General features: G+C 55.2%; 1 protein-coding gene across 10 annotated transcripts in view; it reads left to right on the top strand.

Annotated features, from left to right (window-relative positions):
- The window catches only part of Rimbp2 (RIMS binding protein 2), a 117,354-nt gene that overhangs the window by 17,663 nt on the left and 71,942 nt on the right, over positions 1–27,749 (top strand). Inside the window, exon 1 of one of the 10 annotated variants that reach the window (XM_010604280.2) lies at positions 8,709–8,780. The exons of 8 other annotated variants lie outside the window; for them this stretch is intronic. The gene's annotated coding sequence lies outside the window, so the exon portion shown is untranslated. Of the gene's footprint in view, positions 1–8,708; positions 8,781–27,749 lie in introns of those variants that run through there. One more of the 10 variants, XM_033762479.1, reaches the window with a different exon arrangement.

The raw sequence follows: 27,749 nt of genomic DNA, 5'->3' as shown, positions 1-27,749 counted from the left end.
AGCCACCAGGACCACCCATCAACGCCCTCTAAAGGAAGCCGTCATCTTGATCACCAACCTTCAGAACCAAGAAATGAATTTCTGTGGTCAGAGCCCTGTCCTGTGGAGCTTTGTATGGTGGCCCTTGGACACAAAACCTTTGTCATAAGGGGGAGACACAAGGGGGCAGTCCTGCTCACCTGGCACGGGGAAGTAAGGGGCAGACAGAACTTTGGACCCTGGCAGCCATGGGTCCCCTCACCCCCACCTCCTCATGTGGTCCCTGTGATTCTTCTGGCTTGCGTCCTCCTCACCAGGGCAGGTCCTGTCAGAAGGGAGGTGGCATCATGGATGCTCACGTCCCTGGAGAGGAGCCACCCCCATACTTCCTTCCAGCACCCAGTTCCTTTCTGTAGAGAGCCCTTCACTGGCCACTACTGGTGTGATGATATTGAAACCTTCCATCTGGACATGCCCTGACTGGCCCTGGAGGTGCCAGTGCCACCAAGGAAGTGGATGCAGGAACTAAGACGATGATCCTCTGAGATGTCAGTAGAGGCACCCTCCATGTGATCCCTGGTTGTTAGGGAACATCTGAGTGTGATCTTAAAAATGGGGGAGCAGAGAGGAAAACAAAATTATTGGATTATTTGGAGATGGAGAACAACGGGACTGGTATACTAAGGGCCAGCAATTTCTTCCCTGCAAAGGAACTGGTGAATGTGATCAGCTTCTCAAGCTTTCTGGTTTCTGTGGCAACCACTGTACTTTGCTGTGGTGCCCATAGCAGTTGTGGGTAATATGCAAATGAGCAGGTGTGGCCATGAGCCAATAAAACTTTATTTGTAGGCTCAGACGGTGGCAGCCAAGGTGTCCCGACTCCTGCTGTGCACCGGTATGTAACATTTGGGAAAAGCTGCACTTGGTAAAATAGACAGCTTTATATATTCTTATAGAAAGTATTAAACATATTAATCCAAACATTCAACATCAGCAAGTAGAATGCCCACAAAATAAGGCAGAGACAGGAAAGTGATTAAAGGGAGAAGCAAAAAATAATGAATAAATTACAAAACAAGAGGACCAGGACCCCTTCTGCCCTGTATGGGCTTGAACTTGGGCCTCACATGTGCTAGGCCAGTGCACTACCACTGAGCTGCCGCCAAATCTTGTTTGTTTGTTTGTTTGTTTGTTTTTGAGTAGTGTCTCATTAAATTGGTCAATCTGGCCTCAAATTTCTGATCTTCCTGCCTCAGCCTCCAGAGAAGCTGAGATTATAGGTGCACACCACCGTACCTGGATCATTTTAAATTTTATAAAATAAGCTGTGTTGAATTCCTTACACACTGTCTACAGTCGGAAGCTTTTCCACAGTTGTCCCAGAGTCTCGGCGAGGGCCAGATCTGTGTTCTTTCTCTTGACGAACAGTGTGGCTGGGACAAGGACAATCCCTCGTGTGAAATACACCAACGCAAGCATGTGGAATCCTGTACTTATGAGGCTGGTTCTCTGCAAACACCAAAGACAAGCACTCAGCTTAGAGCTATTTGTTTCTGACTTTGTAGGGTTTTCTGGGCCCTCTGCTGAGACTTTCTGTGGCCTGGGGACCCTAAGGCCACAGTACAGGGGACAGGGGCTTGGGCTCAGAGGCCTGTGCCAGGCAATGTCCTTGTGACCGTGGCTCTCTCTGCCCTCCATGCTGACAGTTGTTATGGCTGTATCTTTCTGGGGTTCAGAGGGTTGAACCCAGGGTCCTGCTGCAACACCCCAGCCCCAGCCCACAGTTGTCCACCTCCTGGGGCCACCAGTGGCACACAGAGCAGAGTGACATGAGGTCCCTGCTCCCTGCAGAGCTCTGCGGGCTGTGGCCACCAGCGTGTGCTCCAAAGATCACTGTGACAGTCTGGTGGAGGCCTGTGCCCGTCATCTCTACTGCTGGAAACACTTGTGCCTCACCCTCTCCTTGGGTCCTGCACCTCCCATGACATTTACAAAGCAGATTAAAAAAAAATTAACACGGCTGTATAAATTTTTGTTCAAGAAAATGCTGCTTGAAGTCTTTTTGATATTCCCTCCTGTGTCTGCCGGCTGGTTTGTGTTAGCTGTCACTTTCTTCTAGAGAACAGGCCTCATTTAAAGTGGAGAAGCAGAGTCCCCTCTAGGCCCCAGCCCCCAGTAGTCCAAGAGGGAGGGGTCCTGGAGACTCTGGACTCGGGGGTAGAGTGGGGTCACCTTCAGTCCGCGAGCAGGGTTTTCAGATATTTGGGGGGCTGTGGATGGCAGGTGGGGTGTACCCTTTGGATGTAGAGGCTTAGCGGCTGCTGGGGGTTCCCCGCTGAGCCCACAGATGAACGCAGCAGCATGCCGGGAAATTGATGGCATCCTTGTGCCTGCGTGTGTGTGTGCTCTGGGCTTCTGATGCTCCAGGTGTACTGGGTCGGCTCTCAGGGTTAGCCTCTCCTTGGAACCCCACGATCCTCATGCGTGGCCCCAGGACGAGCGAAGGGCACTGTGTGGAACCTCATGTGAATTAGCTTGCACTTCACGCTGTGGCTCCATGGGGGGAGGTTTCCACCCCACATGTTTATGCAGATCTGCTGTAGCTGCGAAGCTTCCAGGCCCAGGGTGAATCTGGCCACGGAGGAGCCGAAGGGAGGAGCTGCTGCATTCCCATAGGCCTGCACTTGGGGCTAGTGTCACTGAGTCCTCACCCAGCCACCACACCCACCCCAGGGGTCTGAGAATGCCAAGGGAGTCCCAGGCTCATTATCTGAGACCACAGCACAGGATGGTGGGGAACTCTGTGCTCACCCTGCCCTTTGCTCACAGATTTTCAGGGTGAAGGCCTTGTGACTCTTTCTTTTATATCCCAGAGGGGCTGAGGCCTGTCCTAATGTGAGCACTTTTTAGGGACGGCACTGTCTGGGCCCAGGCTAGCCCCAGGCCCTTTGCACGTGCTGGGCTCTCTGTCTCAGCACAGTCAGCCCCATGTTCCTCCCATCCTGGTCTCACTCTCTGAACAGCTGCCCCAGGCTCCACTCATGCTTGCTGTTCCCTCACTCCCCTTTCTTCTCAGCCTTTGCTATGACCAAAAACTGCTTGATTTTTGGTGCCTCAGTTTCACCTTGGCAGTCTGAGCGGCTTCCTCCACATTGCAGACTTGGTTTCTGCCCTGTGAGGTGGGGACCCTTTGGGGAGCAGGCGTGCCTTCCCTCTGCTGGCCCTGCCCAGCCCACTTTCTGGTTACCCGTGCACCAGTGATGCCATCATGTACATCTCAGGCCAGTAGGGGCCCCAATTCCCACGTGTGCCTCTGCTGAGCACAGGGCAGCAGCCTGGGGTCTTCAGCTGGACCTAAGGGGCCCTTAGCTCTGAGATCAGGGTGCAGAGTGAGTGGCTCAAGACCTTTACCATCAAGAGCAGGGGCCAGGGAGGCCATGTGGTTGGATGCTTAGAGCCCCTGCTTGTGAGGAGGTGCCAGGGAGCCCCACTTTCCTGTCCACAAGTGGGGTTGGCAGTGGTTTGGCTCTGGGCACTGTACTATGGGGTGCTATGGCTGGTGTTTAGATGCCCCCCAAAGTCTCATGTGATGAGGTGGGACTTTCTTTTTCAGAGGTGGTTGAATCTGGAGTGTGTGATGCTGGGGTGAAGGGCCTGTGATTACTAAGCCACTACACGTGAGCAATTAGTTTGGCACTGCCCTAGCCCCCGGTAGTCTGAATAAAAGGGGCAGGAAGACGCTGATAAACCCTCCTGTCGCCTTTGCTGCCTGTGTGCACCATGCCGTTTCTGCTCTTCGATGCCTGTTTGCCATGCCTGCCCTGGAGCCTTGCCTGCCCTGGAGCCTGCTGACTATGGTCTGAACCTCTACGAACCATAAGCCAAATAAACCCCTTCCCCTCCAACTTTGGGTGTGGGGCATTTTGTCTCAGCAATGACAGAGAAGTGAACCCCATTTTAGCCCTGAGCAGTGCTGCACCCGAGGATGCTGAGTGAGTGTGTGTCCGTGCTGGTGGATACGATGACAGCTGGGTGCGGTGGCTGGAAGGCTGAGGCAGGAGGGTCACTGTTAGTCCTAGGCCAGCCTGGGCTGCACAGTGAGTTCAAGACCAGCCTGGATGACAGAGTGAGACCCTGCTGCAAAACACAACACAACACAAAACAAACAACCCCACAAAAACAAAACCAAAAAGGTGACCCTGGCCCCCCATGTCTCTGGGTCCCCTCCTGTCCCCAATGTCCTGCCCCATGCAGAGACCCCCAGGCTCTGGGATGGAAGTGTGGAGTGCAGTGGCTTTAACAGAGACCACAGGCTTGGCCCTGGGCTGCCTCAGTTTCCCCACTGGTCCTAGTGGGCCCATGATGCCCTGTTTATAGATGAGGTTGAGGGTCACTGGGTGCAGGTCCAAGGCGTTGGGGGCAGGAGGTTGGTGCTGTCACCTGTGGTCAGAGGGAACCAGGATGTGCTCCTTTTCTGCCTGCTGTGTGGCCCCAGCTGGGCTCCACTCCCCTCCAGGGCTCCTTAGCCACCCCTCTACCCCAGCCTAGGGACTAGCACTGTCTGCCGCCTGCATCTGCTCTCTGCAGACTCCCAGGGTAAAGGGACCCAGGCAGCGCTGCTGAGAGGAGCCCAGAGCACCAAAGCCGGGCTGCCTTTGGGATTCACATCTACACCACTCATCACAGACCACTGGCAGAGGCTCTCGGGTCCTTGCTGGCTTCTGGGACCCTGGAGTTGAGATTCCCCTGCCGGAGCCCCAGAGGCAGCCCTGGCCTGGGATGGCAGTGAGTGAGGCTGACCTGAGCACAGTGGCTTTGCTACCCTGCTGGGCGGCATCTGCCCAGCTCCTGACACCCAGTGGTTTGTAGGATTGATGTCCTCAGCTGGACATTTCCAAAGGCCTGCTTTGAAGATCCAGGGTTTCTCTCCTGTTTGAAGAGTGACTTTTCCTTTCAAATGTTGGCCATTTTCACCCTTCTTCTGTGGTCTGTGCTGGTCAAGCAATTTTCACCGCTGCTTGTGTTGGGGCAGAGCTCAAGCCCTGTGGCCTTGGGTTCAAATCCCAAGTCTCATCTTTGGAGCTGTGGGGTCTGTGAAGTGATCGTTCTGTGCCTCAGTTTCTCTCCTCATCACAGGCCTCACAGGTCCTGCTCCCCCATGACACTCTGAGATGCTTAGAACAGGGCTATGTGGCTCACAAGCACTCCAGATCCCGGCTGCTGTTGTCAGCACTAACAATATCAGTAATTAGCACTGAGGCAGAAATCAGATTTCTGAAATTATTTTAGAAAGTGGCACAATTCACTGGGTTTCAGCTTGAAGATGGAATAATTGGGCAGAAGGTAAGCTCAATCCACATAGAATTGTTCTGGGCCTTTCGTGAGCATACAATTAATTTTCCCATAAGATGATTAATCTGATGAAATTGCTCCGAGAGGCAAAGGTGTTTAATTAAATAGCAGGCATTGCTTCTGGGTGGATGTGCTCAGCTATGCCTGGCCTCCCGCCCAGGTGACCGGAAGTTCTGTCCTCATCTTCCCTGAGTTCATAAGTGAACTGAGCAGAGCAGTGGGAAGCCTGGGGCCTGTGCAGCCCCAAGCCAGAGAGAGTGGGTGCAGGTCCTGTCCACCGGGGGCTCAGCCTTCCCCGGATGCTTGGGTGTCCGACTCCTCCTCTGAGGCGGGGTAGCCTGGTGCCCCTCTGGGGAAGGGTCCATCAGCTTGCAGTGTTCACTTGTCAGCATCCGCCCTGTCACCCAGGGCCAAGAGGGAGCAAAGAGATGAAGCACTGCCTTCGAGAGTCCCAGTGCTCTTGCCGGAGCTGGTGCCGTCCAGCCCAACCCCTACCTGGAAGGGTGTCTGGTCCGTGCAGATGCTGGGGTCAGCCCAGCTCAGTGGGGCAGCGGGGGCCTGAAATCTGGGAGGTTATAGACACTTGCTGAATATGAAAGGATAGCAACTAAAATGGCTTTTGGTCAGTATTTAAAAACAAACGGACTTTTTAAAAAAACAGCTGTTTCAGATTTACAGAAAAATGGTCTGCGAGTGGAGTGTGTGCAGACCCTACTCTGCTGTTGGCCTTATTTTAGTGCTGGTGTGGCATGTTTGTTATCATTGTGGACCAGGTAGTGCACTTTGTTATTACCTTATTACTTTGTTGCTAATGGCAGCCCACAGACTATTACCTTGTTACTTTGTTACTAATGGCAGCCCACAGACTATTAACTTGTTACTTTCTTACTAATGGTAGCCCACAGCCTATTGACTTATTACTCTGTTACTAATGGTAGCCACAGGACATACTTGAGGCTCCCTGGGCCTTGAAAAATGTCCCTCTACAAAAGCCTACAGGGTCGCTGCTCTGCCCTGCTCCCCACCCTGGCACCCCGATCTTTCACCATCTCTGTAGTGTTGCCTTTTTCAGGATGCGGTGAGTTGGGTCAGACAGTACAAAAGCTTTTCAGAGCAGCTTTTCCACTTTCTAACATGTAGTTGAGGTCCTGCAGGTCTGTCCCCAGGGTAGTAGCTCTGGGTTTCTTCTGCTCTGAATCACTCCAGGGAGGGATGCACTATGCAGGGATACCACTCTCCACCAAAGGTGGCCCTGGTGCGTTAAGCAAGGCCTTCTCGATGTCTTCTGTCAGTGCAGGCTTGGGGAGACCCTGGAGATCTGGCAGCCACCGCCTTAGTGATTTCTGTACCCTGCACACCCACGTGGGGCTCATGACTTGGTCATCCTTGCCATTTTGTTGCAGCAAGAGGGTGTCAGCTGTGGCACCAGACCAGGAGGCTGCGTGGGTCTTGGGGTCTCCATGTCTTGTGTCCGTTGCATTCACACACCGAGAAACCTGATTTTCATCTATGGCTACAGTGCCAATACTGACCAAAACCATAACGCTGTGTTCACCAAGCAGAATGTGATTCATGACCAAAGTCAGCAGGGTGGTGATGGGGCCTTCTGACCTCCTCTGTTCCCTGTGAACCTAGCCTTTTACTATGTAGCACTCAAAATCTGATTCTCCCTCCTCAGCCTCTGAGAGTCCTGGGCTGCAGGTGTGCTCCACCACACCTGGCTTAGCATGGTTTGGATCCAGCCCTGCAAACCCTCATCCGCAGTGGGTGGTGCAGGGTGTGCTGTAGACCCCACCCCCTCCCCCCCTCCCAGCTCTGTTGCCTTAAACCCATCCGCCCTCTGCTCTGGAAGCAGGGCGGTTCTTCCATTCCCTAACAGCAACTCACTGGGGGGAGCTGCTCACACAGGAGCTGGCCTGGGCTGTGCTTCCTGGAACCCGGCCTGGGATGGGGCAGCTGGTGACAGGTGTCCTGGGAGGGGAGGGCTGTGCCATGCTGTCTCATCTTCCCTTTCTAATGGTCTGGAGGAGGTGGCTCACACTCACACCTGGTCTGCAACACCCCTGACACCCACACTGCTGCACGGGGCTCCTTGGGCTGCAGGCTGTGCTGGGTGCTTGGCTGATGAGTCTCAGTCCCTGTCCTCATGGTGCTGTGCTCACAGCTGCTGGGACAGAGGCAGGTGGGGGCCTTGGTGGCTGGGGCCGAGTTACCAATGGCAGTGATTAGCGAGTGTGGCTGACTGTGGCTGACTTGGGAGGGGCCTTTGCCAGGCACCTCTGACTGCAGTCAGAGGGACAGGATCCAGGACACACTGGCAAGAAGGCGTGCTTTTTAATGAACTGCCAGTTAGTGCTCTGTCACTAACCACAACGCTTTGGGGTTCTCTGCATCTCGGGAAGCATCAATCGAGCTAATTAACAAATGCCTTACCTTGCATAGTTATTCTTGTGGTGAGGTCTCACAACATTCAGTCTCTATGTTTTTCAAGGATGCAATATGGCACCCTTAGCCAAGCATCATAATTACAGCCAGGTGGGAGGAATGCAGGTACAAAGGGCACTGTGCAGCCCAAAGGGGTAGTGCAGCGAGCAGGAGCCTGGGGAAGGGGTTGGGGACATGGAGGAGCAGGAGGAGCTGAGATCTCAGAGGAAAAGCGGCCTTGCGTCTCTGGATGAGATGAAAGAGACTGTGTAACCTCACAGGGGAAGGGCTTGCATCTCAGGACATCTTTGCACCCCGGACTCCAGGACTTTTTAAACCATGTTGCCAACTCCAGGTGCCAGAGAGCCTGCTGTGATTGAACAGCAAAAGTGGTTTGTTTGGAATAGGAAGAGTGAACACTAAGGACAGTCCAGGTCTCTGCTTGTTAGGTGCTGTGCCATCCTGGCTGGGCGAGACCCACAGGGGCTATGGAGTCAGTGGCTGTGCAGCTGTGTTCGGGGTTGGATTAGGAGCCTTTCCGAATGTGACGGAGGCCTGAGGTGATGCTCACCCAGCGCTGATCATAGGGGGACACTTGAGGGATTAACTTCTCCCCTTGGCCGCTCCTTGGCTTCCCTGCTGGGTTCTCACAGGTCTCAGCTGCTTCCTGCAGAGGTGTGGGGATGGGTCTTGCCTCTGGGGCTCTCTCAGTCATGGGGGAGTTTGTCTGGGGAGGGAGACTGGGGGGTGTGGCAGAGGCCTGGTCCCTGGGGCAGGATCCCAGCACTTGAGTTGTACCCTGGCTCTGCCAGCTGAGCTTGCGGAGCTGCGTGGCCGTGGCTGTTGTGACAGCTGTGTGCAGCATTTGCAGATTGAATTACCAGCCATTCAGCTGACACAAAGCATTCCGGCTGCTCGGCTCCCAGCCCATGAATAAGTAAACAGTTGCCGGCAGGAAGGCGAGGCCAGGAGGCTGGCGCTGGGGTGATGCACAGAGTTCAGGAGAGCCCTGAGCCCAGCATCCTGTAAGTACCTGGATCTGGGGGTACAGGGGGCAGTGGGTTAAGATGTGGCTTAGACAGAGGGATGGGAGCCCAGCCTCCTGGGGCTGTGGGCAGAGGGTTCCTCAGTATTCACAGGATCCTTGGTTCTAGAACCCTTACATCCTAATGGAGGGTAAAGTGTGCAGATCCTGACCTGTCAGGGATGCTGTGGGGCTGGAAAGGACTGTGCTGGGATGGTTCAGGGTTAATTCCGGGAGCAGTTTGGGTCCACCTGCCGGAGGCCACCTATGCCTTACTAATCTGCTAAACGCCACCCCTGGGAAATCGCTGTTCCATTCAGAATTGGCTTTGTTAATCTTACTTGTTTAAGTAGCACAAATTGGTATTAAAGACAGCCTACATTCAAAGTGATAGTATTTCCAGTGGAAAATTTTACCCTGCTTCGTATTCAGCTTTGGGGAAGTATTTTCCAATTTTGAAGCCCAGATGGTGAGACCAGGTTAGAAGTCAGGACGAGCTTTGCCAACAAGTGCAGCAGACAGTGCTGTGGCCAGGAAATTTTATTCTGCTCCGGCCTGGGAGCGTTGAGTGCAGCTGGAGAAGATGCAGGGAACTCATGCTCCCTGAGAGTACCAGTGCTGCTGCCTCCTTCCTGCCCTGCCCCAGGACCAGGCAGTAAATTAGGACCTGCTTGTGCCTTCTCTGCCAAACAGCCCTGTTAGTGAGGGCAGTGCAGCAAGTACCCCTGGAAGGCCCTGTCCCGATGTACGTCCCCTCATGAATCATTAATGGTCCCGCTTCCCGTGACACTGCACATGGCCATGTTCCATGCTTCGTGTCATCAGCAAGGCGAGGGGAAGTTTAGCCCCTTTCACATGGTGCAGGCAGAGTCCCAAGAGGGCCAGCCAGAGGTGGCAGAGAGCACAGCAGCCTGAGGAAGACACAGGCAGGGACAGCAGGCTCCAGACTCTGTGCAGGATTTGCCAGAGGCACCAAGAACCTAGGAATCTTTTGCCTTACAAACTAGGGAAAATCTACCTAACGTGCAGCATATTGTGAGTTCCTGAGATTTTATTTCACGTGTCATTCTTGGTCGTGTCTCTGAGGAGCCCTAGAGGGGCCAAGGTGCCAGTGTGTGGCTGGGGAGGATGGGGCGGCTGTGGGCCAAGGGGGCGTCAGCACATGGCTGCTGGCCTCTGCCGGGCAGGCGGGGTCTTGCTGGAGCCCCCCACACCCCCTGTTCCCAGCTTGCTGAGCACGGGGTCAGGTGGGCCAGGGCTGTCACATCCCATCTGGGGTGATAAGTAGATTTTAAAGAAATGCTGTTAAACAATGGCTACTTGTTCCATGTAGTTAGAGAAAAGACACAAGCGAGGTGCCATAGTAGTGAGGACTCAGCGACAAGACACCAATTGGAAGCCTTTGGGAGTTCATGGTCGTACCTCCCTTGGGGGCTTCACCGAGAGTGAGGTGGACAGTGCATGCATGTGATTTAAAAAGTCAAGAGTACGTAACAGTGTACTAAAAACCAGCCACCTCTCTCCTTGATGTGTCTCCCTAACCCACCTGCAGTACTTCTGGTGGTTTCTTCTTGAGGTTCCCTAAATAATCCTAAAAATATATCTTTCCTTCTATCTTTGGTGCCAGGGATTGAACTTGGCACCTTGTGCTTGTGAGACAGGCGGCAGAACCACTGAGCCAAATCCCTGGTCCTACCCTGCTTCTTTTGGCTTGCCAAATTTCCTATGTCAAAGTGGCACTTTGGGTTGTGGTAGAGAAAGGCCACTGGGGCAATCCGGTGGGAGGACAGATTGTGAGGTGCCTGGGCACGCAGGGCAGCCCCATCAAGGGGAATCAGCGCCCGGCTGCGGGTCAGGGTGTGAGGCAGGGGCCCTGCGGAGACAAGGACTAGGCACACGTGGATTCCTTGTGTTAGCGCTCACGAGGGGCTGCGTTTCTCCTGCCATAGCTTTTTCCTCTTCCTAAAGTTACTCAGTGCCCATGCTCCATCGCAGCCCACATGTGAACAGCTCTTTGCTATTCTTTGTGACAGCAGAGTTTTCAAGTCTCTTTCTCCTGGATCCTGGACTTCAGAGCCCTTGGCCCCCACTCGCCGTTCTCCAGCTGCGAGTCTGGCTGCCATCCTGCACCCTTCTCCCTCCTGGGTTCGGTGAGATCTGTGTCCCGGCAGCCAGGTGCCTGGGCTGGTGGTGTCCCTGTCCCTCGTGCCGCCTGTTTGACTGCAGCCCCTCGTCTGCTGGTTTCCTGAGAGGCCACCTGGAGTGGAGTTGGCCGTGTCCCCGCGTGGCGGCCGGGTCTTCCTTCCGTGCTCTCGCCTGGCTCACTGCTCGCCTGGCGCAGAACTCTAAGCTGGGGATTACAGCACTCAGCAGAACTCCCGGGCAGTGAAACAGGCGCCAAGGTCTGAGGAGCCGGGCTGACAGTGCCCCTCTTTTGATCGCAGGGACCAGCTCCCGTCTTCCCTCAGCCCTGTTTTGCCGGCCGATCTTTGGTACAGGTCGATTACCATCCATTCCTGGAGCACTGGGAATCTAATGCTGCTTTCATCTAGAAAATGCTATGATATTGTACTGAGTTTCTTTCTCTACATTTTTCCTTTATGGCAATCTTATGGGGAACACTTGGATGTCTTGGATTGATTTTTACAGTTTTAAAAAATATTTTCTGTTACTTTGGGAGCTTTCCTCAACTTTGTCTTCTCAAATTTACCATCTAAAATTGTATTGCATTTTTTTTAAAAAAAAATCTCCATTCTATCTCTTTATTTATTTTTGATACAGGGTCTTGCTGGCCCTGATCTCAGTGTGTAGCCCAGACTGGCCTTAAACTCACAGCCATCTTCCTGCCTCAGCCTCCCAAGTGCCAGGATTACAAATGTGTGCCACAATGCCTGCCCTAAAACTGCATTTTAGCAGCTATCTTTTTAATTTGTAAGACTTCCCTTTGTCTTTCATCCCTCCTTTGATAGCATCTTGTCCCTGCTTGGTGGTCTGAGGGTTCCTGTTAGGTTTGTTTCCTCTTTAAAGTTAATTTTGGTCCCTTGCATGATCTTCTGAGTTTCATTTCTTGTTCTTTGATTTTCATGTTCTGGAGCAGAGGTTTTTGTTTTAATGGGGTGAGTCTTCCTGAGCTGGCTGATTCTGGAGCAAAGTCGTGACTGCTGCAGAGGGAGGGGAGTGTGGGCTGGGCCGGGGCTGAGCGAGTGCGAGGCTCTGTTGCCTGGCTACGCAGGGCTCTGTGTTGCTGGCCACTTAGGTCCTTATGCTCAGCATCCTTGCTCACTGCTGACCAAACCCGAGGAAAACATTTATGTTGTCAAGGGAAGCGGACTTTACTCAAGCTGAGCTCCGAGCAGATGGAGGCCCGTTTGCCTCTAGTCAGCACCCCAGGTATTTTATAGCCAGGAAAGCAGGGGAGGGGACATGGGGACAACAGGCCTGCTGGGACACACACCAGATTCCACACTCTGGGCCAGCTCCTGCTGGTTCCATCCACTCCTCCTGGCCAAGGATTGGGTGGGAGCTGTTTATGCCCCGGGCCTGAGGACATCTGGAGAGGCCACTGTCCCTCAGGAGCCTCCCGTGTGTGCCAGTCACATGTTCTCTGGCTGTTTCCTATCCACCTGGCGTTCCCTCCTGCCTTGGGTTGGGTTAGCACCTGGGTGACTCGGGGGCTTAGGTAGGGCCTCGATTCCTGTCCTGAGATGGCACTGGCCACGGTGACCTCTGCCTGCCCCTTCTGCCTCCTGAGTGCTGTCATTACCTCTGTCTCCTCCTGGACGCTATCCCCCATCCCCTGAACACCATCTGAAACCTCATTCGACTCCAGCTTGGGTAAAGTGACACACGCGTCTTCCGGCCGATCTATTTACCCTCCGCTCTGGGGACTTCTGGGAACTCGGAGGTGCTCGGCCACACTTGCTAATCAGAATAGATTGAATCTGGCTGTGCAGACTGGTTTCGGTCCAGGTTCCTCCTCCCACAAAGCTTAATTTACTCACAGGATGCAGGCAGATTGCTGATGAAGCCCAGGGCCATTCTAGCCATTATCTTACTCTGTAATTCCAGAGTCGCAAAGCTCAGTTTAGCAAAATGAAAGAGAAGTCAAACAATGTGATTTGTTATTGTTTCCATCAGCTTAGGGTCTGAGGGTGTACAGAGGGTTTTGTTGTCAAATACTTGGTGGCAAGACGGGAATCCCTGACTGAGCAGCAAGCTGAGGACTTTGTCGGTTATATGTCGATCTTTATGAGTCAGCCCTGTGGCCACCGGGCAGCCACCAGCGCTGCTGAGGCTCTGCGGGCTGGGCGTGGAGGTGCTGAGTCCCCAGCCGGTCCAGACACTGAGCCTGTGCCTGTTCCTCCTGACAGCCGTAGCCTGGAGCATGGGGGAGACGGCCTGTTGGCTGCACACAGCTGCATCAGGAAATTGGGGTGAAAGAAAGTGGTGCCCGGTGGGGAGGACCAGGCATTAAATATCCGCTCTGTCTTGCAAGAGCTTCACGCCCATCCCACCTCTGGCATGCAGGAGGGAAGGGGGCTTCTGCCTTGCACAGGCCCCTGGTGCTCTTTCCTGAAGCTCAGAAATGAGCTGCCACACCTGAGGCTGCAGGTGCAGGAACGTAGACCAGACCCACCCTGCGGAAGGCCTCTTCTGGTCCCGAGATCTGGACCCACAGCAGAGCTTGGAGGTGAGCTTCTGCTGTCCCTCTGAGGCTTGGCACCAGCACCTGCCGGGCTGTGTCTGTTCTCTCAGTGTTGACTGTTTACTCAGGTTGGGATATCAGGAGATGACTGTTGGCTGAGAAGTGGTGAAGAGAGCAGAGGTGGCCTCTCTGGTCCCAGAGATAGCACACTGGGTGGCCATGCAAAGGCCCCGAGGCCAGAATAAGCTCCATGCATGAAGAGCTGGGACCTGGAGCACAAGCTGGAGTGGTGACAGGGCTGCTCCTTCAGCACCTATGATTTGTACTGTGATATGAATGTTAGATCTTAAGGCCAGTAGCAGTGGTAGTGACCAGGGCTACTAAGATCACCCCAACCCCTGGTTGGAAGTGGAGGAAATGGGATGAGCAGGGCTAGCTGGTGGCCGTAGGGTCCTGAGCAGTGGCCACATGGCTGGCCTCAGCTGCTGTGGGTCACCGGAGAGGTCAGATGTACTCGGGCAGAAGGCCCTGCCCTGTCCGGAAGGAGGGTGAGGGGAACCGGCCAGGGGCCAGCGCAGTCGCAGATGCTCAGTGTGGGGGTGCCTGGAGGGGACACCATCTCATCCTGTGGGGAGCGTAGAGTGAAAGTGGGAGGAGACCCACAGCCGGTCACCCCGCAGCGCCTGGAGCTGAGCTCGCTGAGACATGCTAAACCAGGGCGGAGCCAGCAGCCAGGCCCCGGGGTCAGGGGAAGGTGCTCCTTAGTGTGAGGCTTGCTGAGCTTCCTGTGGGGGCGGGATCTGAACATAGGCCCGTGGGAGCACTGCTGAACACATCTTGGGGTGCGCATGGACACCCACGCTTCTGAGACTCAGATTGGTCCACAGGGCTGGGGGGGTGATAAGCATGGGGGTGACAGTGGTGTGGGCTGGAGGTGATGGAGGTGATGGTGATGGTGGTGATGATGGTGATGGAGGTGACGGAGGTGATGGAGGTGATGGTGGTGATGATGGTGGTGGAGGTGATGGAGGTGATGATGGTGATGGTGGTGATGATGGTGATGGAGGTGATGGAGGTGATGGAGGTGATGGTGGTGATGGTGATGGTGATGGTGATGGTGGTGGTGATGATGGTGATAGTGATCGTGATCATGAGGGTGAGGATGAGGATGGTGTTGGTGATGGTGGGAAGGGGATAGCGAGTGGACTCAAGCAGTATACATCCCACACGCTTAGTTCGTACCCAGTCTTCTGGTTTGAATCCTATACATTTGTTTCCATGGAAGGAGGCACAAAAGCCTGCAGGTGAGGCTCCCCGCTGTTTGGGTGGGATGTTGGCTCGGTGACCCTTGGTACCCGTCACCCTGGAGCCATAAGTCGACCTTTAGTGAGCATCCGTGGGTGCAGGGCTCCTGGGAAATATCCGCAAGCCTTTATTTTCGTCATTCTCTGTGGAGGCGAAGCCCAGCGCTGTCCTCCGTGACGAGCGTGGGTCTGCACACTCTGGAGGCCGCCTGTGGGTGAGGCAGGTGGCTCTGCGGTGTGGGCCCCACCCCTGCATGCTTTCCCAGTGCACTGACCGCACATGGGGCCACCGCACACAGGGCCACCGCACACGGGACCTTAGCTCTAGGGATCACCACCAGATCTTTCCAAGGGCTCCTCGCCTTTCGGATGTTTTGAGTTTGGTCATTCTGGAGAGAGCTGTCGAGCTGGGTTATTGCATGTGTGACTCTTTCCTATATTTGGAATGGACTGGTTTTTTTTTTGATTGTTGGCTGCTTGGAATTGCAGATGCCTCATTAAGTTATTTCATTTAAATTTAGCTCTCGCCTGACTTCGGAAGGGAACGGAACATTGAATTATTTCACCACTACGGGAAAGCAGTTAGGAGGCGGCTCCTCGTGACTTTAGGGATGGGTGCCGCCAGCGATCTGGGGCTGGGCGGGCTGTCAGGGCACTGTGGCAGGGTCCAGCCCCCTGTGCACCCTCCTGAGTGCAGGCTCCAGGCTCAGTGAGGGCAGCGCTGTGTGGACCGTCAGTGAACGTGCCATAGTCTCCATCCCTATAGAGCCAGGGCCCCTCAGGTAAGCAGAACCAGACAAGCTCTTCCAGGGGTGGAGCAGATCTGCAGCTCGTGTGTTAGTGACAGGGAGCAGCGCTCCTTGTCCTGTGTCAGAGGCGGTGGGCACTTGGAGGGATCGCCTCTCCAGGGCAGAGATGGGAAAAGGGCGACGTCTCCAAGTCCTGTTCCCCTTCCAAACGCCCTTGGCCACACTGTTACTGCTTCTGTGTGACTGAGTTGTCAGTGCCCTCCAAATGCACCCACAGTCAGTGTCTTGGTGTAAAGTGGAAACCTGTACCCCCAGAAGTTGGGGTTCACGTGTGCACACACGAACATACTCATGCACATGTGTATTCAAACACAGATGTGATCCATGACTTTTAAATTGATTTTGCACCCCTTCTGTGGGCTCCCAGGTGGCCATGCTGGGAAAGCAGTGTACTCTGGGGTCCCCCACCCATCCTGTCTTGGAGGCCTCCCATATGAGGGAGCCGTGCTTGTGTGCCGTCTTCCTAAGAAACCGTACGAGCAGCTCAGTTCCACAGAGTGGTGGAGTGGGGCCTGTTAGTGCCTGCCCTCCCCTCCCCAGCCCTGGCTCGCTCCTCTCTCCCTTTGCATTCATCTGGCCAGGCCTCAGCTCAGCCCCATCGTGTGTAATGTTCTCTCCCATCCCCTGGGAGGGTGGGCGAGTTGCATCCCTGTGAACACGTGTTGTGCTGTGAACCCCTGGGAACACACCCAGGACGCCTCCTCTTTCTCTGGCCGCTGTGCCCTGTCCAACATCTTCTCAGGACCGTTGCATCTCGGGGTGGTTTCTCCCAGAGTGGCTCAGGGTCAGGGTCCAAGCAGAAGTGGTTTCTTAGGGAGGGGTGGCGGGGCGCAGCCCCCCAAGCATGTGCCAGCAGCAGTCATCCCTGGACAGCTGGGCACAGGGTGGTTGTGGGGTGCACGGCTGCTACTGTGAGGGATACGGGAAGCCCATCTGATCAGCTGAGGGGCCATGCAGGGGGAGACGCCCCATGCCTGTCTGCCCCACACCTGGCTGATGGTGGCAGGTGTCTGGTGGGGGGGTGGGTCATGGGCGGGGCTCTGCTGGGCCCTAAGAGTTCGTTATGCAGAGGCACAGGTGCCCCTATCTGCCTGCTCATGCTCACCTGCACACACGCCTCTCCAAATTTTCACAAGGTGGTTGGCCGTGTGGGCACCTTGGGCTCTTGCAGTTGAGCAGTGTGCAGTTTTCATCTTGGCCGTGCGTCCCCTGCAATCCTTTGTGTGTATGTGTGCACATGTGTGTATGTGTGTGAGAGAGCATGTGTGGACAGTCTCACAGCCTGACTCTGTCAGGCTCAGATCCTGGGTGAATATTTGCTGAGACTGGGACTCTGACCGGGCCAGGACCTGTGACCCTAGCACCTGTCAGCTGCTGGGTTTGGGTTCCCACTCCAGTTCGGGCCTGTTGGGGGTGCCCCCGAGTGGAGGTGAGCCAGCACTGAGTGGAACGAAGGGCCAGCTGGGAAATTTCCTTCTCTCTGTGTGACCAAAGCCTGGGGAAGCCATCACTAAATCCACCACAGCCTGTGGCTCCTGAGCACATGTTCCGCCAGTAACTGTGGGGACAAACGTAGGGACAAACCCAGCCAAGCCTGAGGCAGCACCCCAGGGAGTAGCAGCCAGCCCAGTCCTCATGGGCACCACAGTACTGAACCCTAGACAGGCTCTGCTTTTCTCTATTCCAATGTGCATGACATTTACCCTTTTATCTTGGTTTGTTTTTTGTTTTGAAATGGAGTCTCACTATGTAGCCCAGGCTGACCTTGAACTCACAGCAATTCTCTTGCCTCAGCCTCCTGCCTCAGCTTCTGGGGTGCTGGGATGACAGGCTTGCCCCACCATGCCCAACATTAACTTCTGAATGAGGCACCGGGCTGGGCTGTAACTCACTGGTGCAAGACCCTGGTTTTGATCCCTGCACCAAAATTAAGTAAGGAAATGGATAAATGAAGCAGAGTAAGAGTTAATAACACCAAAGTGATCAATTCTAGTAGGATTATGTGAAGCTGTCTGAAACACGGATGGTTTCTTCCAGGCACTTCGTGTCTGGTATCTGTGGACCGCAGCTGGCCGATGTGTGACTGTGAATGTGGATGAGGAGGGGACCGTATGGATCTTCACGAGAAAGCGCTCACTTGTACACTGACCAGTAAAGTCACAGAGGGGCCATCGCTGCCCCCTGAGGTGTGGGGGTCCTGGGATCCAGGACCGGCCCGGGTCAAGCTGCCTGCCCCATGCATCCGTTCCCTCTCCTGGCAAGGCAGCTTGACCTGCTGTTCTTGCTCAGTGCTCCCCATGCGGCACCATCCAGTTATAACCCCATTGCTCACTCGGGTGTGCAGTGCGATCACGACTCCTCTCTCTGGTATAGTGGACGAGCCCAGTGGGATGGGCTCCGCTGCTGTCTGAATTCCATGGCCCCTCAGCATTCCCTGGGGAGCAGGGAGCCTATGATGCTGGCTCTTGTCTCTGCCACAGGCCAGTGTGCCTGGCAGGGCTGCGGGAAGGGCGGCTGCTGTGTCCCTCCTGAGCACACTGAGTGCTGCTGACCTCTCACCCTCGGGCTGCCGTGTCCTGCAGGGCCTGGGTCCAGGTGCTGGGCATGGTGAGAACGCTGTGGTGGGCTGAGTCCCCAGGAAGGTGCAGGGTTCTCATCCTGTAGGGCTTCGGTGACCTCATTGGACACAGACACTGGGGGTGCAGATTAAGGCTGACCCCAGGGGCCTGAGCACTGTGCCTGGCATGCTGCTAAGAAGGAAAATTCAAACACAGGGATATGGGCATCAGAGAGGGGGCAGCGCTGCATTAGACGGAACCCCAAACCTCCTGCTGGGAGGCGGTGCTGGCAGGGCTCCCTTCCCCACGTCCCGGGGCAGCTCCCTCTGCAGCTCCTGGCCCTGGGCTTGCTGGATGCAGCTGGCCTGGTGAGGACAGAGACTGCTGCACATGCGTGAGGTGAGCCGCTCCTGCTGCAGCCCTGTGCAGCTAGGGAGGAGGCTGAGGCAGGAATGCGGGCGAGCACCAGCCTGGGTCTGGGATGTGGGTAGAAGCAGCACAGCCATCTCAGGCTGGATTCCCATGGGTCCTGGGGTCCACATACAGACCCTTGGGGACGAATCCACCTCCACTGCTGGTCCCCCTTTGGGGCCCACTGAGGCTGGCACTGGGGGAAGGGAAGGGGAAGGGAAGGGGAAGGCAAGGGGCCCAGCCGGGCCAGGTGTAGGCCAGACTAGCCGCACCTCTGACTCTGTCCCCCAGCTGTCAGGCAGGACCACCGTGAGTTGTGCTGCATCCTGGAGGGGTAAGCCTGGGTCCCAGTCCAGCCTGCAGGGCCAGGTGTCCACTGCTGGGTGGGCCTTGGTCTCCCGGGGATGGGAGCCAAGGACTGTTCCTGCCTCACCGCCCCCTTGGATGCCATCTGGCCCCTGTGTGCAACCTGGGCACTGGCCGTATCACCATTAATTACCAGGCAACGCTGGCTCCCTGGAGACAAACGTGGTAGACAGGGAGAGATGGCCCAGGCGGGGCTTAATCTTTAACCACAGTCCGCTAGCCCTGGGGCTGCACCTTTGTTTGGTTAAGCTCTGTCCTGACGTCTCCATGGGGAGGGCGGAGTGAATTGCTTCCTGTTGGCGGGGACATAGCCTGGGCTCCAAGTCTGCTCGCTCCAGCTCCCTGCAGCCAAGAGCGTCTGGTCCACCGCAAGCTGGGGTGCTTAGTCGTCCTTCAGTTTAAAGGTTTGGTTCCTGAGGGAAGTCATGTAGCATGGGGGTAGGCAGAGGGCCGCATCTCAGCCTATCGGTGCCCAGTGCTTCTGCCATGCGATGCGTCTGGTCTAAAGCACGCGGCCTGTCTGTCCCCTGTGGCGGCGACCCGAGTGGCGGCTCCCGGGGTGGGGGATGATGATGGCTTGTTCTGTTTTCTGAACGAGGGGTCAGGCCACTGAGTGACTGAACGAATGAAGGAGGGAGCTAACGTCCAGGAACTTGTTTTTCCAGTGTTGCTCATTTGGTGCCATGATTGGAAGTCAGGATGCTATGCAGGAAGTTGTGTGGGTTTTTAAACTTGGAAACTTTAAGCAAGAAAGCTGCTCACTTCAGGATTGTAAATGAAGACCTGTGTCTGACCAAAGTCAGGGCGGAAGGGCAGATGTTTGTCTCTCACCCTCCATCCTCCTCTGGCCTGTGGCTTGTATGTATCTCTGTTTCCTTGGATCTGACTAAACACAGTCTCTTCTTCATCCTCCCCATTGTTTGTGTTGTGTGGCTGGAATTTTTACTTCAAGGTTCTCTCTCTCTCTCTCTCTCTCTCTCTCTCTCTCTCTGTCTTTTTGGTGCAGGGGATGGAATTTAGGACCTTGTGTTTCTGAGACAGGTGGCAGCACCACTGAGCTACATCCTGGCCCTTCAGGGTTGTTTCTTTAGAGGCTGTGAGACAGGGGCTTGCATGTGCCGCAGGTGTCTACCACTGGCTTGTGCCCAGCGCTGTCTTCTGTCTTTCCCTAATCGATTGCACCAAGGCTGCAGATCTGTTGCCCTGTCTCCTCCATGGTCAGCCCGCCTTTCCTGTGACCACGGCCTCACCTCCTCCTGCGCACACGTGGGAGCCCAGCTGGGGGTGCTGGGCCAGGCCCTGCCCACGCCTACCTGGTAGCTCTGAGGCTGGGTTTGCGCACTGCGATTATACTGGGGTGTGCGGGCTTCATTTCTTAGCTGAGTTTCTTTTGTCTCTATTTCCTTCCTCCACAGGACTCCTTAACCTTTTACGTCTCTAGCACACAGTGTCAATTTAGGTTTCAAAATTACAGGGGAGATGGGCAGAAGTGACACTTCTCCTTGGAATACGCCACACATGGAAGCCTTTAGCAGCGAGATACGTGTGTCTGGCAGAGGGGCAGAGGGTCCTGACAGAGGGATGGAATTTAGGACCTTGTGTTTCTGAGACAGGTGGCAGCACCACTGAGCTACATCCTGGCCCTTCAGGGTTGTTTCTTTAGAGGCTGTGAGACAGGACCTTGCATGTGCCGCAGGTGTCTACCACTGGCTTGTGCCCAGCGCTGTCTTCTGTCTTTCCCTAATCGATTGCACCAAGGCTGCAGATCTGTTGCCCTGTCTCCTCCATGGTCAGCCCGCCTTTCCTGTGACCACGGCCTCACCTCCTCCTGCGCACACGTGGGAGCCCAGCTGGGGGTGCTGGGCCAGGCCCTGCCCACGCCTACCTGGTAGCTCTGAGGCTGGGTTTGCGCACTGCGATTATACTGGGGTGTGCGGGCTTCATTTCTTAGCTGAGTTTCTTTTGTCTCTATTTCCTTCCTCCACAGGACTCCTTAACCTTTTACGTCTCTAGCACACAGTGTCAATTTAGGTTTCAAAATTACAGGGGAGATGGGCAGAAGTGACACTTCTCCTTGGAATACGCCACACATGGAAGCCTTTAGCAGCGAGATACGTGTGTCTGGCAGAGGGGCAGAGGGTCCTGACAGCCTTGTGTAGGGTGAAGTCTCAGACTGTAGGAGGCAGGAACCCTATCCGCGGTGCCCCCATCCCTGGGGCTGCGACACTGAGCGGGACAGTGGGCGTGAGGGCTTCCACACACGTGTGTCCTGACAGTGTGTCCCGTGCACACACTGGAGACAGCAGCCACAGCAGAGCTAAGCCCAGGAAGGCGGCCTCCCTGAGGGGACTCGGTGGCAGGGCTCAGATTCCTGGTCCGCAGGATGGGAGCAGAGCCAGCTCCTGCCTTGGCATCTCTCACTGGTTGTGCCCTGTGCGAGCTGGAGCTGTGAAATATTCCTTAAGGAAAGAGAGATAGTGGACTGTCTTGTGGGCTCTAGGACCCTCCTCGTTGGGCTCTGCCTGCTGAGGGGCCCTGCACTGCCAGACCACTCACCGGCACACTGACTGCACTAGCTGCTGCGTTATATGCTAACCCAACATGCCTCTCCAGAGAGGGTCTTCCTCAGCCATGCGCCATGGCTGTGCCTTTCCCTTTGAGCCTTGGGATGGGGAGCAGGCTTCGGGGCAGAAGGTCAGGAACTCTCTGCCTGCTTGAGTGTTCATGGAGAACTGGGGCTGGGGCCAGAGTGCTTGGGAGCAAGGCCTCCCATGTGGGTGGACACAGTCACATCACAGAGCCCACAACCAGTTGTCCAGGCCAAATGCGCTCCAAGCTGAGCACCGCTGCCTGCCCACAAACTCGATTAGGGCCTCTAGCTGGAGCTGGAAGCCGCCCGGCAGTGAATTAATCTCCACTCGTGGGTGTGGCTGCCGTCTGAGTGGTGCAGACACCACAGGGCAGCGGCGCCAGCCCAACAGGGTAAGGAGGTGATCGCATTTGTGGTCTGATCACCCAGCCCTGCTGTAGCTCTTGTGCAGTCACCGTGGTCTGTCTGGTTTCCATGGGTGAGGGTTCTGGTGGCCCAGGGCCTCTGGTGATCACTGTGGAGGCTGGCATGGGATGGGGTCAGCTGGAGATCAGCCTGGCCAACATTTGGCTGCTACAAGCAAAGTTGCTCAGGTAGATGTCTTTGCATCATGCTTTTGCTCACACAGACAAAAATCCTGGGTGGGAAACAGCCTGATTCTGGTAGGCATGGGTTTGACATTTCAGGATGTTCCAAAACTAAGTGCCTAAGTACTTCATTCTTTTTCAGTGCCAAGCTACTTGCAGAGAGGTTAGTTCACTGCACAGAGGGACATCTGGTCCTCCACACCCTTGCTCATGGGCACGGCTGCTTTCCTCACTCTGGTGAGCCCACCGGGTGTCCTGTTTGCTTTTCAACTGCACTTCCCAGGTGTTGAAGGCACCGCCCATCTTTCCACTTGAGTTTACTGTCAGGGGATCTTTGGCGAAGTTTTCCAAACCTGTGCCCCTTTTCCAAGTAGATGGCTTGCTCCTACTGTGGGCTCGAGGGTTGTGTGTGTGGTCCGCACTCTCACGTGTGTCAGATAGGCACTCTGCAAATGTCTCTTGGTCATTGCCTGACTGGTGATGCTCCAAGAACAGCAGCTCTTGCTTCCCATGGACTCAAATTTGCTCACTTGTCCTGATAGGCAGGGGTACTATCTGTAGTCTAAGATCTATTCTGAGTTAGTTAGGTGTTTTTGTGTTTGAATTCTGGGTCTTGAACCCAGGACCTTGAGGATGTTAGGAAGCACTCCCCACTGAGCCACACCCCCAGCCCTCACAGTAGTTTCTGCATATGACGGAAAGTACAGCTTGCAGGTCATTTGTTAAATACAAGTATCCAATTCTTCTATCACCATTTTTGGAAAAAGAGCTATTCTTTCTCCACTGAGTTCTCTTTGTAGGTTTGTTAAAAATCAATTGTTACATATGCATATGTCTATTTACTGGCTCTCTGTTGTCTTTCAGTAGTGAACTCTTGTCTATCTAGATGCCAGCAGTCCAGGGTGTTAATCAGCTTCTCATCTCTGTGACAATTGCCTGAGACGATGAGGCACAGCAGGGAAGGTTCACTCGGCTCAGTCTGTGGTCAGTTGGCTCAGCTGCTGAGGTCTGGGGATGGCAGAAGGATATGGCAGAGGAGGGCTGCTCCTTCATGGCGGTCAGGAAGGAGAGGGCATGGTCAGGCCGACAGCCTTCCTCCTCCTCCCTTTCTTGCTCCACCCAGGACACCAGCCTGTTGGACAGTGCTGCCCACATTCAGGGTGGGGTTTCCCTTGATTTGTGGTCCCGCATATCTGTCATCCCTGAGATGCCCTCAGCCATGCCCAGAATGCATGAATTTCCCAGTCCAATCAAGTTGATACTCGAGTTTGAGCATCACAGAGAGTCTCTTGGATTTTAGAAATTGACCCTTAATAATCACACATCTCTGCAGAGTAAGCCCTGTGACACATGTGCGAGACTCTGTGTAAGGGTGGGGAACTGTATCCCATCACCTACACACCGGCAATTCTGAGATGAGACCCTTCAGACTCCTCCCTTCTCCTTCCAGAAAAACATAATAAATCGTGGTGAACTATGAAATACTATTAGATTAACTATAGCAATCGCTTGATGTGATTTGTAATATGTCTCCAAGCAATTTTAATTGTCCAGCTCTCATCTTTTTCAAAATTTTTGTCTATTCAACATCACTTGCATTTTAATATAAATCTGGGGGATTAGCTTGTCAATTTCTCTCCCCCAAAATCATACTTGGATTTTGATGGGCTTGTGCTGTATCTGTAGATCACTTTGTGGAAAATGGACATCTTAGCAATATAGATTCTCTGACTGATAAACAGAAACTATCTCTCCATTTACTTAAGTCTTCTTTAATTTTTCTGAGGACTACTTTAGATTTTTCTGTTTATAAGTCTGTCACATCTTTTGCCAGCAGTACGCATAAGGATTTCATATTTTTGATGCTATTTAATCTGCATTTTTTGGAGTGACATCTTTAATTAATTCGAGATAAGGTCTCATTAAGCTTCCCAGGCTGGCCCCGAAGTAGCAATCCTCCTGCCTCAGCCTCCCAGTTAGCTGGGATCACAAGCGTGTGACACTAAGCTCAACTGCATTGTTTTTGAAATATAATTTTTGTTTGTTGTTAGTATGTGGAAATACGGTTAATTTTTGAATATTGCTCCTTTAATTTTTCTACCTTGTTAAATTCACTTAGTAGTTCTGGTGGCTTTTTTGTATAGATCAGTGGGACTTGCCCATTGCCAGCATTGCCTATGTAGATGTTGTAGATGGGTCAACTGGTTCTCTTCCGGCCCACACACCTGTCTCATCTGCGGTGCGCTGGCTTGATCTCCGAGAGTCTGAACTGCGGCCCAGCACCCCGGCTGGGAGGAGGCCGCCACCTAGCCGTGTTGCGCCTGCCCGCGTAGCAGTTTTGCGAATGCGCCTTGCCTGGCGGACTTTCTTTCTATTCCCGCCTTGCCGAGAGCCTCAGCAGCCACAGAGGTCGTGGCCCTGACGCCCTTTTCTGTGAGTCCAGCGGGGCAGGCCCGCTCAGTTGCCCTTGGGGAGTCTGTACGGTGCTCCAGAGTCCACCCTGCACACAGCGGGGAGCTCTCGCTGGTCAAGCTGGGTGGTTGCGCGTGGTGGGGTTCAGTGCGCAGGGACTGCAGGTTCATGTGTGTGAGGCTGCTGATGTGAGGTTTCCTCGATCTAGAACGGGGCAGCGTTGTCCTCCATGCATGAGCTGGGAGGTACTCTTTCCTTCTCAGTTTTCCGGGAAGAGTTTGCGTAGAGTTGGTGTTGTTTATCTTAAGCGTGGAGGCTAAGCTGAAAGGTGTCACGGGATTGCCTCGGGTCTTGGGCGTGTCTGGGGTCTTGGAGGTGTGGCCTTGGGGTCTGTGTCTGCTCTCTGCTCTGCCTTGCTGACCCTGCCACCCTGCTGTTTCTGGCCGCAGAACCAAGCAGCTCTGCTCCCGACCGCCCTTCGGCTGCCCGCTGGCCATAGACCGAACTCCCCAAGCTGTGAGCCACACACACCCTCCTGAAACTGTGGGTGTCTGGGGTTGTGTCTCTGACAGGAAAACTGATGGAGTCATTAGGTTTGGTCAAAATTCTCCAGCAAATCTCTGGAGCTTTCTTCTTGAAGAGCCTTTAACTGAAAGTCAAATTACTTTGGTCCATTTGGAGAGCCCGGCTATCTATTTCTCCTCGAATTATTTGCATCCTTCAATGCACCTGCATGGAGTCCAGGTCCCTTGCAGCAGGTTGGACCCCGGCTGGAGGGTGGGTGGATGAGGCTCTGACAGAGGCTCTCTTCACGCGGCCCATGGCCATTGAGCGCTGGGACTGGAGCAGTGGGTCCCCAGGTCAGCTTCCACATGGGCTGGATTTAGGATCCCATGTGTTGTGGGCTCAAGGGCCCACTCAGGTTTTCTCACCTCGTGTGTAGGTGCTTAGGGTGGCGGTGATGGGTGAGCTCTGGTCCTGGGGTTCCCTGAGCCTTTGGGGTCTTGTGGCCCTGGTGGTTCCCTGGGGAGAGTAAGACACAGAGGTGCAGGCCTGGGCAGTGCTGGGCACCAAGCAGGAGCAGCCTGAAGCCACTGTCAGCACCGTTGGCACGGCTGCCATCCGATGCTTTGTGACCCTGGGAGCTTCTCACCCAGTCTGCAGCATGGGGCCAAGGATGCAGGGCTGGTGCCAACCTCAGAAGAGCAGGCGCCATGAAGCAGGCTTGGGTCTCTGTGACGGAAGCACCGCCGACTCCCCTGGCTGGGCTCTGGGGACTCCAGCCCTGCGGCCCGAGTCTGGACAGCTCCTGCTCTCCCTCCTCGCCTGTCTGTCCCCGCCTGCGGGTCACACACTACATCTGCGTGAGCGGGAGGCTCTGCACTGCCAAAGCACAGCCATTAGTTATGCAAGGAGGTCAGAAATGTCTGCTAAAATGAAAGTTTAATACCCACCCCTCCAAGAGGGAGAAGTCATAGGGCAGGGCTTGCTGAGCAGCTACTTCTCCAGGGGCCACAGGGCTGGTGCTGGTGTCGGTCCTGGGGTCTGACCCAGCCGGGCTGCCACCCACCCGTCTCAGCCTCCCGTTGCTCATGGGCAATGCCTGCTCAAGCCAAGCTGGTGAAAGTTAGGGGCAGAGACAGCAGTGACAAACATGAGGTGCAGACACACACACACACACACACACACACACACACACACACGGGTTCACGGGTGTGGCTGCTGCCAGCTTTGCAGTTGCTGTCACCGTCCTGTGCTGTGTTGCTGTTGGGCGACTGTAGCTCAACTTCTCTGCTTACGCTCTCACCCCAGTTTGACTAGGAAGGGACAGCTAGAGAAAAACAACCCAGATGAGAGTTTGGCACCTTTCTTTGTGAGACAGGGTCTCATTATGTGGCACCGGCTGGCCTTGCTGTTTTGGTGATCCTCCTGCCTCAGCCTCCCAGGTGCTGGGATCACAGGTGTGTGTACCTACCATACCTGGCTTCCCCCAGGGACAGAGGTTTCAGATGCTGTTTGTGCATCAAGGAGATACACACGCATGTATGTCATGTGCAGGACACACACGCATGCCTGTCACCGCAGCCCTGAATACAACTCTCCCAGCAGCCCCTCACCCTCGTGCCCACCTGGGCCTCCCGAATCTGCTCTCCCCCGCCCCCAACCTCTTCTGTGCCCTTTGCAAAATGCTAGCTGTGAACTGTGAATCTGTTTGGCAAGCGGAGAGCCAGCTGAGACCCCAGGCGGCACACGCTTCTCTGTGGAGGCCCAACTTGACCCCACTGCCTGGAGACGCCCGGTTCCCTCGGGAGGCGTGGAGGGGAGGGGCCAGCACATCTGGGTCTGCAGTGGGCACCGCACTTTCCTGCCATGGGTCTGGCTCCGGGCTCCGCGTTCTCCTCTGCACCCCCAGCTCCTCCACCAGGCCCTGTGGCCTAGTCCGTGCTTGCTGCCCGCAGCCTGTGTGGGCCGTCCCGTGGCCTCTGGTTCCGTGTAGGCTCTGAACTCTTGGTGAGGAACTTACTGTGTGCAAGAACGCGGTAGGGGACACACAGCCTGACTCCTGGCCTCTGTCCCGCCATTTGGGGGTGCACAGTGTAGACGAGGCCCCCTGGTGAGACGGTGAGGCTCCGTGGACCAGGAACCAGGACGGGTGCTGGACGCTGCCCTGGGAGGGGAGAAGGAGGGGAGCATTCAGGCTGGGCCCTGGCTGGGGAGGAGCAGGAGGCCGAGCAGATGGTGGGACACCCAACAGGGACAGAATGTGTCGTAGCAGCAGGCCCGGGGAACCGGGAAGTTCTGTGTGGCACAGAGCAGGCCCCTCCTGCGGATGTGGACGGTGTGCAGGGCGGGGGAGCAGGGGGGGGCAGCAGGGCCGCGCTTGTTGGGCCCTCCTGGTAAACAGGCCACTCACCTCCAGCGTCCCTGCAGACCTTACCTGGCCCCGCCGGTCCTCTGCCAAGTGTGACAGCCCGCTGCGGCAGCAGCTCCTGCCCAGGCCAACCCTTGCCCACAGGCCCGCGCCAGCGTGGGTGTGCAGGGCCCCTTCTTCCCTCTTGCCCAGCTCCCTGCCCGGAGGTCAGGAGTCTGCTGGGGAGCCCCAGAGGCTGAGGGTACCGGAAGAGGACACTCGCTAGTGACAGCATGGCCTCCTCCTCTCACAGCCTTGCTGGACCAACCCAGTACCCCCCACACAGGGCCCCGTGCACTTCCAGTCCACAGCCTCGCCCCAGCACAGCTGCTGCCCCACCTCCGGCAGCCTCTTGGCAGCCAGAAAATGTGGGCATC

The sequence above is a fragment of the Fukomys damarensis genome, unplaced genomic scaffold, assembly GCF_012274545.1.
Source record: "Fukomys damarensis isolate Sample0158 unplaced genomic scaffold, DMR_v1.0_HiC HiC_scaffold_12, whole genome shotgun sequence".
Classification (NCBI taxonomy): Eukaryota; Metazoa; Chordata; class Mammalia; order Rodentia; family Bathyergidae; genus Fukomys; species Fukomys damarensis.
The sequence above is the reverse complement of the archived record's forward strand: the minus strand, read 5'-3'. Positions and strand labels throughout refer to the sequence as shown.